The sequence below is a fragment of the Sapajus apella genome, unplaced genomic scaffold (assembly GCF_009761245.1).
Source record: "Sapajus apella isolate SASKATOON/1434 unplaced genomic scaffold, GSC_monkey_1.0 scaffold130, whole genome shotgun sequence".
In the NCBI taxonomy this organism is placed as follows: Eukaryota; Metazoa; Chordata; class Mammalia; order Primates; family Cebidae; genus Sapajus; species Sapajus apella.
Genome location: NW_022437070.1, coordinates 1,880,254 through 1,890,074, shown reverse-complemented (window position 1 = coordinate 1,890,074; position 9,821 = coordinate 1,880,254). Strand labels below are relative to the sequence as shown.

Here is a 9,821-nt window from a genome sequence, read left to right as displayed (position 1 = left end):
GCATGGCACAGGGTCTTTTGCTTTGTGGATGATGCAGCGGCTTACGTAGTCCATAAGTTTTGTGTGTACCTATGTGCCCTGTCCCTGTGAGCTGGTCCTACCCAGCACCCTGGTGACCTCAAGGAAAGAAGCCGAGGTAAGATCTGGCCTGTCTGGCTCCTCTACTCCCTTCCTTGGCTCCCAGATTCCAGCCCTCACTTCACCCTTTAAATTAATTTTTTATTTTTTTTGGAGACAGAGTCTTGCTCTGTTCCCCAGGCTGGAGTGCAGTGGCACTATCTTGGCTCACTACAACCTCTGCCTCCTGGGTTCAAGCGATTCTCTTGCCTCAGCCTCCTGAGTAGCTAGGATTACAGGCATGTGCCATCATACCTGGCTAATGTTTGTATTTTTAGTAGAGATGGGGCTTCACCATGTTGGTCTTGAACTCCTGACCTTGTGATCCACCCGCCTCGGCCTCCCAGTGCTGGGATTACAGATGTGAGCCACCGATCCTTGGCAATTTATTTTTATTTTAAGTTTCTTTTTAGAGACAGGGTCTTGCTTTGTCACTCAGGTTGGAGTGCAGTGGCACCATCATAGCCTACTGCAGCTTCGAACTCCTGGGCTCAAGTGATCCTCATGCCTCGTCTTTCCAAAATGCTGAGATTATGGACATGAGATACTGGGCTGGGCCTATTCTGTATCTTGTGGGCATAAAATTGAAACATGCCTTGTGGGCATTTACTGCAACTTCAATGAGTGATTATTATGTTGCCTTCAGTCCTATGTTACTTGTGCACTTTTGATAGGAGGAAATTAGATTTACTCCCTATATGTTTTAGAAAATTAAAGTTTTAAATATCGGACTCACTAGCTGCCCTGATCCAATCTGTTATAATTAATTAAGTCAGTTAAAAAACTCCTCCTTGGCTGGGCACCGTGGCTCACACGCCTGTAATCTCAGCACTTTGGGAGGCTGAGGCAGATGAATCACTTGAGAGCAGGAGTTCAAAACCAGCCTGGCCAATATGGTGAAACCGTGTCTCTACTAAAAATACAAAAATTAGCCAGGCATGGTGGTGCATGCCTGTAATCCCAGCTACTTGGGAGCCTGAGGCAGAAGAATTGCTCGAACCTGGGAGGCGGAGGTTGCAGTGAGCTGAGATTGAGCCATTGCACTCCAGCCTGGGTGACAGAGCGAGACTCTGTCTCAAAAAAAAAAAAAAAAAGAAAAAAAAACATGAAATTTAATAAGTAAAACTACTCCAGTTTTCTTGCTGTTGGCAAAAAACTCTTGTGTTTTTTGTTGTGTTAAAAATGATAAAAGTAAAATCAAATGGTGATGATTATTTTAAAAAACATCTGAGATATTTCACAAGGACATATTTAAAATACAGTGCAGAATCTTGACTTAACTTTCACTCCTTGCTGCTCCCAAGCCTGGAATGCGCTCTCCCTTCTTTCACCTCTCCTAATTGTCACCTACCGTTTCTTCTGTCACCTCATCAGGATGATACCTCCTGTCTGATATCTTGGAGGAGGACGGATTCCCCTGTTTGCTTTCCACATTGTTTCTTCTCTTTGCATTTGTCACAATTGTAGTTTCTAATTTACCTCTGTGTTTTCTTAATGTTATGTTGGTGCAAAGGTAGTTGCTGTTTTTGTCATTGAAAGTAATGGCAAAAACCAGTTTCTTTTGCAGCAACTTAATAGATTTCTGTCTCTTCTAGTATACAATACGGTCTATAAGGAGGGTCACCACATAACATATTGTCCAAATGATGACATTTGAAAGTGCTGGGAGGCTGGGCACGGTGGCTCATGCTTATACTCCCAGCACTTTGGGAGGCCGAGGTGGGCAGATGACCTGAGGTCATGAGTTCAAGACCAGCCTGGCCAACATGGTGAAACCCTGTCTCTACTAAAAATACAAAAATTAGTTGGGCATGGTGGCGGGCGTCTGTAATCCCAGCTACTTGGGAGGCTAAGGCAGAAGAATCACTTGAGCCCACGAGGCAGAGGTTATAGTGAGCCAAGATCACCCCACTGCACTCCAGCCTGGGCAACAGAACGAGACCCTGTCTAAAAAAACAACGAAAAAAAACCCAGGAGTTCCTGCACCCACATTTTAGTGGGGAAGACAGGAAGCAAATTAACAAACACCTAATAACTATTTTAAAAAACAGATATGAGATATTTCACATGGTAACGCGATGGGCGTGGTGCGGGTCAGATAAACAGGCTCCCAAGTCGCATCCTCAGCCTGGTCTTGGCGCTGGGGAAAAGATGCTACACGCTTTCCTCCTTCAGCCACCAGAGGGTGCACTCTCTCCGTTTGTCCTCTGTGGCGCCCTTTGTCCCGCACCCGGACAGGGATCCTGCTTTGACATTTCCTGAGGGCCTGCCTCTCCCAGGGAGTAGCGTGCTCCTGTGAACAGTAATAGCAACAATAATGTAGAGACCAAGAGCAGAGTACTGAGTTTTATGCTGATGTCCAAAGTCATAGGACATTTCATTTTTTTCTTTTTCTGTTTCTTTAAAAAAATCTGGATGGGCGTGGTGGCTCGTGCCTGTAATCCCAGTGAGTAAATGCTAACAAAAAAGTGACTGTTTCCAATGCTATATTTCATGTAGAAACCCTGGATAGAGTGCTAGATAGATTTTTGAGAGAATTTTGGTAATGTGTGAGGAAATTACCTGATGGTATTAATTGAACTGGGAATATTATTACTTTTATCAATTAATAGAACGCAAGTTTCTACATTCTGAAAATTTTCTATCCAACATACTTCCCAAGATGGATTCACTCAGCATAAGGGGTATGTGTGGGGTTCCCAGTTTACATGATCTTTACAAACGCATTTACTTTATTGGGTGCTTATAAGTCAATAGGAAACTGTAGCCCAGAGAGGTTAAGTAAATTTTAAAATGCCACAACTGGTAATGGTGTAGCTGGGTCCCTAAAGTCATAAGAGAGAATTATGAGGTATTATGGGACAGTTCAAAGGTACTGAAGCCAGAAACTGGTAAGACCATTGATCTCTGAGGAGTGCAAATGAGGGGTGAGGTAAAGGGAGGGGAAGGAGACTATTTTTAATTTTTAAAAACCATGTCTGGAAGTTTTATTCTCTACACTCCTGTCTTTGATAATTTAGGGAGAATCCGGGTTTGGGCAAATACCCAAGAGCTAGAGCCGCTTTGTTCTCCTGACTTGGGCTTCAGTGGTTTCTTGTTGCAGTTTTTGCTGCTGCAGCAGAGCATTTAGGCAGGAAAGGATCCAGTCTGCCATCCAGGGACTGGCACCCACGTTCTTGTTGGGGGTAGCAGGGACCAGCTAGCAAGCTTGAAATGTGCAGGTGGAACACAGCACTCCACCCACCCAGATAGCAGAGGCACCGGTGAGGCCCAACCACCTCCCTCAGTGACATCTGCCTACCTAACATTCTTTCTGAACATCTGAAATTCCACCAAATTCCTGCCTGTCACCTGGGAGAGGCTCCCTGCGGCCAGGTGGAAATCACACCCGGATGCCACCAGAATGATTCAGCCCTTTCTGCACTTGTTCCAGAGGGGAAGCCCATGAGAGGAGGAAAACCCAGTACTCCCCTGTGTGCCACGTTCTAGCAGCACCTGGGGTTGTGGAAAGTCTTTCCTGAGGCTTGCCCAGGGATGCCTGGGATCAGGGGCTGCTTGCCTTTCTGGAGGAGCTGGGCCCAGGACTGAGGGGGGTTGCTGGGCTGGGACAGGGGAAACTGGGTCTAGTCTAGATGGTGTCTCTGACCTACAGGGAGCCTTCATGTCAGGGTGTTCCTTACATACAGGGAACTAGGGTGAGAACATGTGACGAACAGGTGTTGGAGTTTACTCTTATTTCCCAGGAAGCCATGAGAATCCTGTGACCCTGGAAAGAGAAACGATAACTTTCCCCCAAGTTATATGAGTTCCCAATAACTGGGGACATGGCAGTGAGTGGTGCAGCCCTGCTCCCTGTCCTCAAACAGCTCTAGGTCCCCTGTCCCTAGACAGTGACAACCCAGAGCTGGGAATGCACAGGCGGCCGCTTTGGTAATTTTGACATGGGGTTTTAGCGACCCCTGCTGATTGCTGGGAAGATCCCCACCAGAGAATTGTAGTGGACTTCAGGAGAAATGACAAAGGCGGTCGTGTATGTGGAATGAATTTTCTTCTTGTTTTTTGAGGCAGAGTCTCGCTTCATCACCCAGGCTGAAGTGCAGTGGCACAATCTCAGCTCACTGCAACCTCTGCCTCCTGGGTTCAAGCAGTTCTCCTGCCTCAGCCTCCTAAGTAGCTGGGACTACAGGCACCCGCCATCAAGCCCAGCTAATTTAGTAGAGAGAGGGTTTCAGCATGTTGGTCTTGAATTCCTGACTTTAGGTGATCTGCCTGCCTTGGCCTCCCAAAGTCCTGAGATTATAGGTATGAGCTACCGCGACAAGCATGAAGTAAGTGTTAAAAGCTAAATAGGACCCAGTGATATAAAGTTAAGAAACATTATAGGCAGATAGAGAGGGTAAAAAAGTCTTTGGTAAGGTTTTTGTTTTAATGAAAAGCGCCCCCCCCCCCCCCACTGCCCCATCATATTTTCTAACAACGATCAGCTGTTAAAATCGAGCTGCAGACAGAGAAGGGCAGGCTAGAGGCTGGCGCAGGTGACTGCCAGCAGTTGTACCAATAGGAAAAGGCTACCTGGGACGAGGCATTTTCAAAATGGCGGCTCCATCTTCCCTTTTCCTTTCTGCGTGTGCAGTAGACAGCAGGCAACATGGCGTCCACCAAGTGGAAAGTCCATTTGCACAATACAGTTAGGGAGGGGCGGCCAGATTCCTCGAGCACTGTGTAAATGTCACAGCTCTTTCAACCAACCTGTGGCCCCTATGGGAATCAGACACCGCCTCCTCAAACCTGTGGATAAAATCCAGGACACTCCACTGGCTGGAAGTCCCATTCAGGTGCCTCTTGAGAAAGAGAGCGCTTTTCTTTCTCTTTTGCCTATTAAACCTCTGCTCCTAAACCCACTTCTTGTGTCTGTATACCCGATTTTCTTGGTATGAGACACTGAATCTTGGGTATTTACCCCAGATGATGACACCACTTTCCCAGTGTCAGCACTCCCCAGGAAGAAGGATTCAGGCTTGGTCCCGTGTGAAGCAAGTGGGCAGTTAAGCAGGTGGCTTTGGCCAGTTTTTGAGCATGAGGCCACGGCGAGGGTTGCTGCATGTGCGCTGGAGTTTGAGTGGTTTGAACGTCCTTCTGCTGCCAAGAGAGCGCATGGTGTGTCCAGATGTGCACTGGATGTGACTGAGAAAGGGCCGGAACGCTGACAATATCCAAAAACAGATTGTTCTTGTCATTCAGGGAGATGAACAGGGCTACTGGAAAATAGCTTCTCTGACCCTTTGAGAAAATGTAGAGAGAAGATTCCAACCCAGGGCAGTTTGACCCCAAAGTCTCAGGATTGCTGAGAGAGGGACTCTTGCATCCACAGAGCCCTGGCCCTGCCCCGCTGCCCTCCCTCTGACCCAGCTTCTGACAGCCCCTTTACCATCATCATCTTCCACTGCGGCTTTTTCTACCTGGCCTGACTTGGCTGCCCTGACAGATGGGGGTCAAGGCCAAGGAGGGCCGGCTGGGCTCCTCTCTCAACCCCAACCCTGCCCTGAGGAATGTGCTTCTCTCTGGCACTGTCTGGTCTCCAGGCCTAAATTCAATTCTGTTTTTAGCACAGAAAACTAGGCCAAATGCCACGCCCCATCTCAGCCTACAAAGCACCTAGGACTGACACTATGAGCTCTCAACTCATTTTTTGGGGGGAAGGCAACATGCCAGGGCAGTTAGTAATTTTAAGAAAGCAGAAGTGAGCTTGTGCCCAGAGGATTTTTCCTCCCAGTGTCTAGTAATTGTTTGGCTGTGACTCACCAGGAGAAAGTCATATTGCATCAGTCTGAAGGAAAGTTTAGACACTGATGAATAAGATACTGTGCTGTGCACACTCCTCTATTTCTTTTGAGTCTAGTTTAATGTGTAAGATACCCATGGTGACAAATTGATTCACAACCTGAGAGTGTCACAGTCCCCATGTTGGAGATCACTGCTCACCCTGCAGCTGCAGGAAGAGATGGCTGGGGCAGACCTGTGTTACTTATAGTTAAGTGATTACAAGCTTGCTTTGCTTTTTATACGCTGAGATTTGTGCCACAGATCATATCCAAACTATGATGCAGTAAAATAAAAGCAGAGATCAAAGGGTAACAGAGGCCTATGGTAAGAACCATCTGAGAGCGCCCTAGAACTGCGGAACACTGCGGTGTGGTTGCAGAGCAGGAGAAACTCCCTTGGTCCCACATCTCTTCCCAACATAGAGTTTGCATGAGGATCTCGTAAAGGGAGCTTATGCAAAGACTCTGGGAGGCAATGCAACCTCTGCTCACAAGACTCGGGAGGGTCTTTGCAGTTGGGGCTGATAAGGCCGTCAGGCCTTACAGGGCAGAGATCACTGGAATGCCACAGGCTCTGCCTGTGTTCTCAGAATATGGAGCCATTCCGATTGTTCCGTGTGCACAATGCTCGAGAGATAAAAGCCCCTTGATGCACTGTGTGTGGTCAGACCTTATGGGCCTTATCTGCTGCACCTCTCTTGCCAAAGCACCTGGATAGACAATGGGTGGTAAAATCTCGGACAGTGCGGGGTAAAATCTTAGTATTTCTTAGAAGAACCACATTTGCTATTGACTGTTGCAGACACATGCTCTTCCCTGGCTATCTTCCTCGTCAACCACCGTCTCCATAGCCTGCAAGATTAGTAGATAATACACCTAATAAAAGCGCTTGGACCCCAGAGCTCAATGCCAACTCGGATCACCCCACGTGAGTGCGTTGGACCCCTGGACCCATGCTGTAAATTTCTATTCTCGTGTCTTTGTCTTTCTTTTCTCACTCCCTTGTGTCCACTGGGACACGGGGGCACCCACGTACAGGGTTGGGCTGGTTCCCAACATTGGGAGGCCAGAAAGTAGAGTGAGAAATGGGGTGGGGGTTATGGGTGCTTAGCTCATCCACCCATGAGAGCGAGTAGGCCTGCAGGACTCTGGAAATTGCATGACTGTGTCTGCTCCATCAGCCTCCTGCCTGGTCTCCTGCTCCCATCTCAAGCTCCCAGCCAGCCTCCTCCAAGCAGGAGTTAGGGATTCTCCTGAAACACAATCTGGTCACTTCTATCCCCTTATGAGGGCCTGCCTGTAGGTCGAGTGCACTGAGAAGAAAGACCAGTTCTCCCTGAGGCTCATAAGAGGAGATGGAGAAGGGGATTGTGGGAGCTTCCATGGTCTCCCAGGGCTCCTCATTCTCTCAGCACCTCCATGTGTTCAGCAACCAGAAAGTTCAATACTTTTGTTCAAGAGTTTTTAGGCCAGGAGTGGTGGCTCACACCTGATTCCCAGCACCTGGGGAGGCTGAGGCAGGTGGATCACCTGACGTCAAGAGTTCAAGATTAGCCTGACGAACGTGGGGAAACCCCGTCTCTACTGAAAAATACAAAAATTAGCCAGGCATGGTGGTGGGCTCCTGTAATTTCAGCTACTCGGGAGGCTGAGGCAGGAAGAATTTCTTGAACCTGGGAGGCGGAAGTTGCAGTGAGCTGGGATTGTGCCACTGCACTCCAGACTGGGCAACACAGTGAGATTCCATCTCAAAAAAAAAAGTTTTTATAGTTTGGTCTTCATCGCCTCCCCATCATCACCTTTCTTGGAGGTTAGTGGGTGACGCTGAAGGTTCCTACCCTCTGGTCCTCGAATCTCTTTGTCTTTCTTGTGACTGCCCTGATGCTGAGGCTACCTGGGGGCCCTACACTAAGTCACATTTTTAGCATGAACTCATGCTGTGTGATCTGAAAGAGACTCATTAGGAATAACAAAAGACACTCCCATCACTCAGGAAGTTCCAAGTTTAGCTTTGTGATAGGATTGAGGGCCAAAGAACAAACATTTTCATATTACAGCACGCCGGGTAAGCCATAGGTTCATCAGATTGGACCCTCCTTGCTCTGCCAAATTTACAGCATTCACGAGTTACCAATCCCAAGGGAGGACTCCCACTGCAGGAAGGATGGCAAACGTCACCACCGTGCTGACCACCAGGAATAGGGCTCTGAACACTTCAGCCACTGCCTCTTGGGCTGCATCTGACAACACTGAGTATGGTGAACAGAACACCGACAACCATAGCCAGCGCCAAAAAGCAGGTTGGTCAATTTTTTTTTTTTTTTTGGGTGCAGCTGTTTTTTATTTCAGGGAGACCGCAGGGGAGGGGGCTCAGTCTTTCTTGGCAGCAACTTTCCTCATGGCGGCCAGGACATTGCTCAGCTCCTCCCGCTTCCTCTTGGTCCAGATGTGTGTCCCCACCCTTTTCTTGATGAACTTGAGGGCCCATCTGTCCTTGGAGACCTTCAGCAATTCCATGGCGTGCCGCTTCTATGGGGCAAAGCCTCACACCTCCCGGATCATGTCCCGCACGAACTTGGTGTGTTTGGTCAGACGCCTGCAGTGGCGGCTGTGCCTGGGCTTGCTCACTTTCTTGGTTACCTTGTGGTCCTTGTTGAGGCCCACAGCCATAGGATACCGAAGGGCCATAGCTGCTGCTCTCCAATGGCGACCGTGGCGGAAGCAAAAGCAGGTTAATTACTTATGGACAGGCAGCGAGGGACAGCAGAAGCAGAGGATTCATGACTCGCTGGTCCCCCACGGCTCAGGAGCACTGCCCAGGGCAGATCGAGTTGCCTGTGCCTGTCCCACATGCACCACAGCTGAGGACTCAGCAGTGAGTGCTGAGTTTTATACCCCGGGGGACATGCCCTGGGTGAGTGTTGCAGGACATCCCCTCCAGGATGGATGGGAATGAGGCCAGCCCTGTCCTGGTCAGCTTCTCTTTAGCTCAAGGTGTTGCATTCTCTGGGAGGGATAGAAACCAAGCCCTGGCACTTTGAGGCAGTTCCTTCTTTCCCAGGATGGAGGATTCTGATATAGTTTGGCTCTGTGTCCCCACACTACTCTTATCTCAAATTGTAATCCCTAGGAGTCAGAGAAGGGACTTGGTGGAAGGTGATTGGATCATGGGGGACAATCTCCCTATTGTTGTTCTCGCGATAGTGGACAAGTTCTCATGAGATCTCATGGTTTAAAAGTGGGTGGCAGTTCCCTTTTCCCTCTCTTTCTCTCCTGCCAACATGGAAGACGTGCCTTGCTTTCCCTTTGCCCTCTGCCATGATTATACATTTCCTGAGGCAAAACTTAGCCATGCAAAACTGTGAGTCAATTAAACCTCTTTTCTTTATAAATTATCCAGTTTCAGGTCATTCTTTATAGCCCCATGAAAACAAACTAATACACATTTCTAGTGCATTCTACAGTGATTCTGGGAGCTCTGGGCAAGAAGAAAGGTGGGAAATCCAGAGACATCCAATGCTTGTCTTCTGGTGCCCTCCTCCAGGAAGGCATTCCTGGTGCTCTGGGCACTGGACCCAGCCTTGTTCACCCTGAATCATCACTGTTTAGAGAGGCGTCAGTTTCCTCCCTGGACTATGATACCCAGAAGGGCAGGACCTGGAACTAGGTCACAATCGTATCCATAGCATCCACTGGCACAGAGTAAGTGCACAGGGTGTATTCAATGAATGAATGAAAAAAGTGAATGGATGATGAAAGCCCTGTGTTCAGGGTGTGTCTCACTCAACCTGCCTGTCCTGTTATGGTGACTTGGTGAGAATTATTGCTTGCATGTCTTCAAACCTCCTCTTCCAGACAGCCCCAGGGCTTCCCTGTGAAGCT

General features: G+C 48.4%; 1 pseudogene; it reads right to left on the bottom strand.

The window, feature by feature from the left end:
- Window positions 1-7,934: 7,934 nt before the first annotated feature.
- On the bottom strand, window positions 7,935-8,872 carry LOC116539677 (annotated as a pseudogene).
- Between the last annotated feature and the right edge of the window lie 949 nt (window positions 8,873-9,821).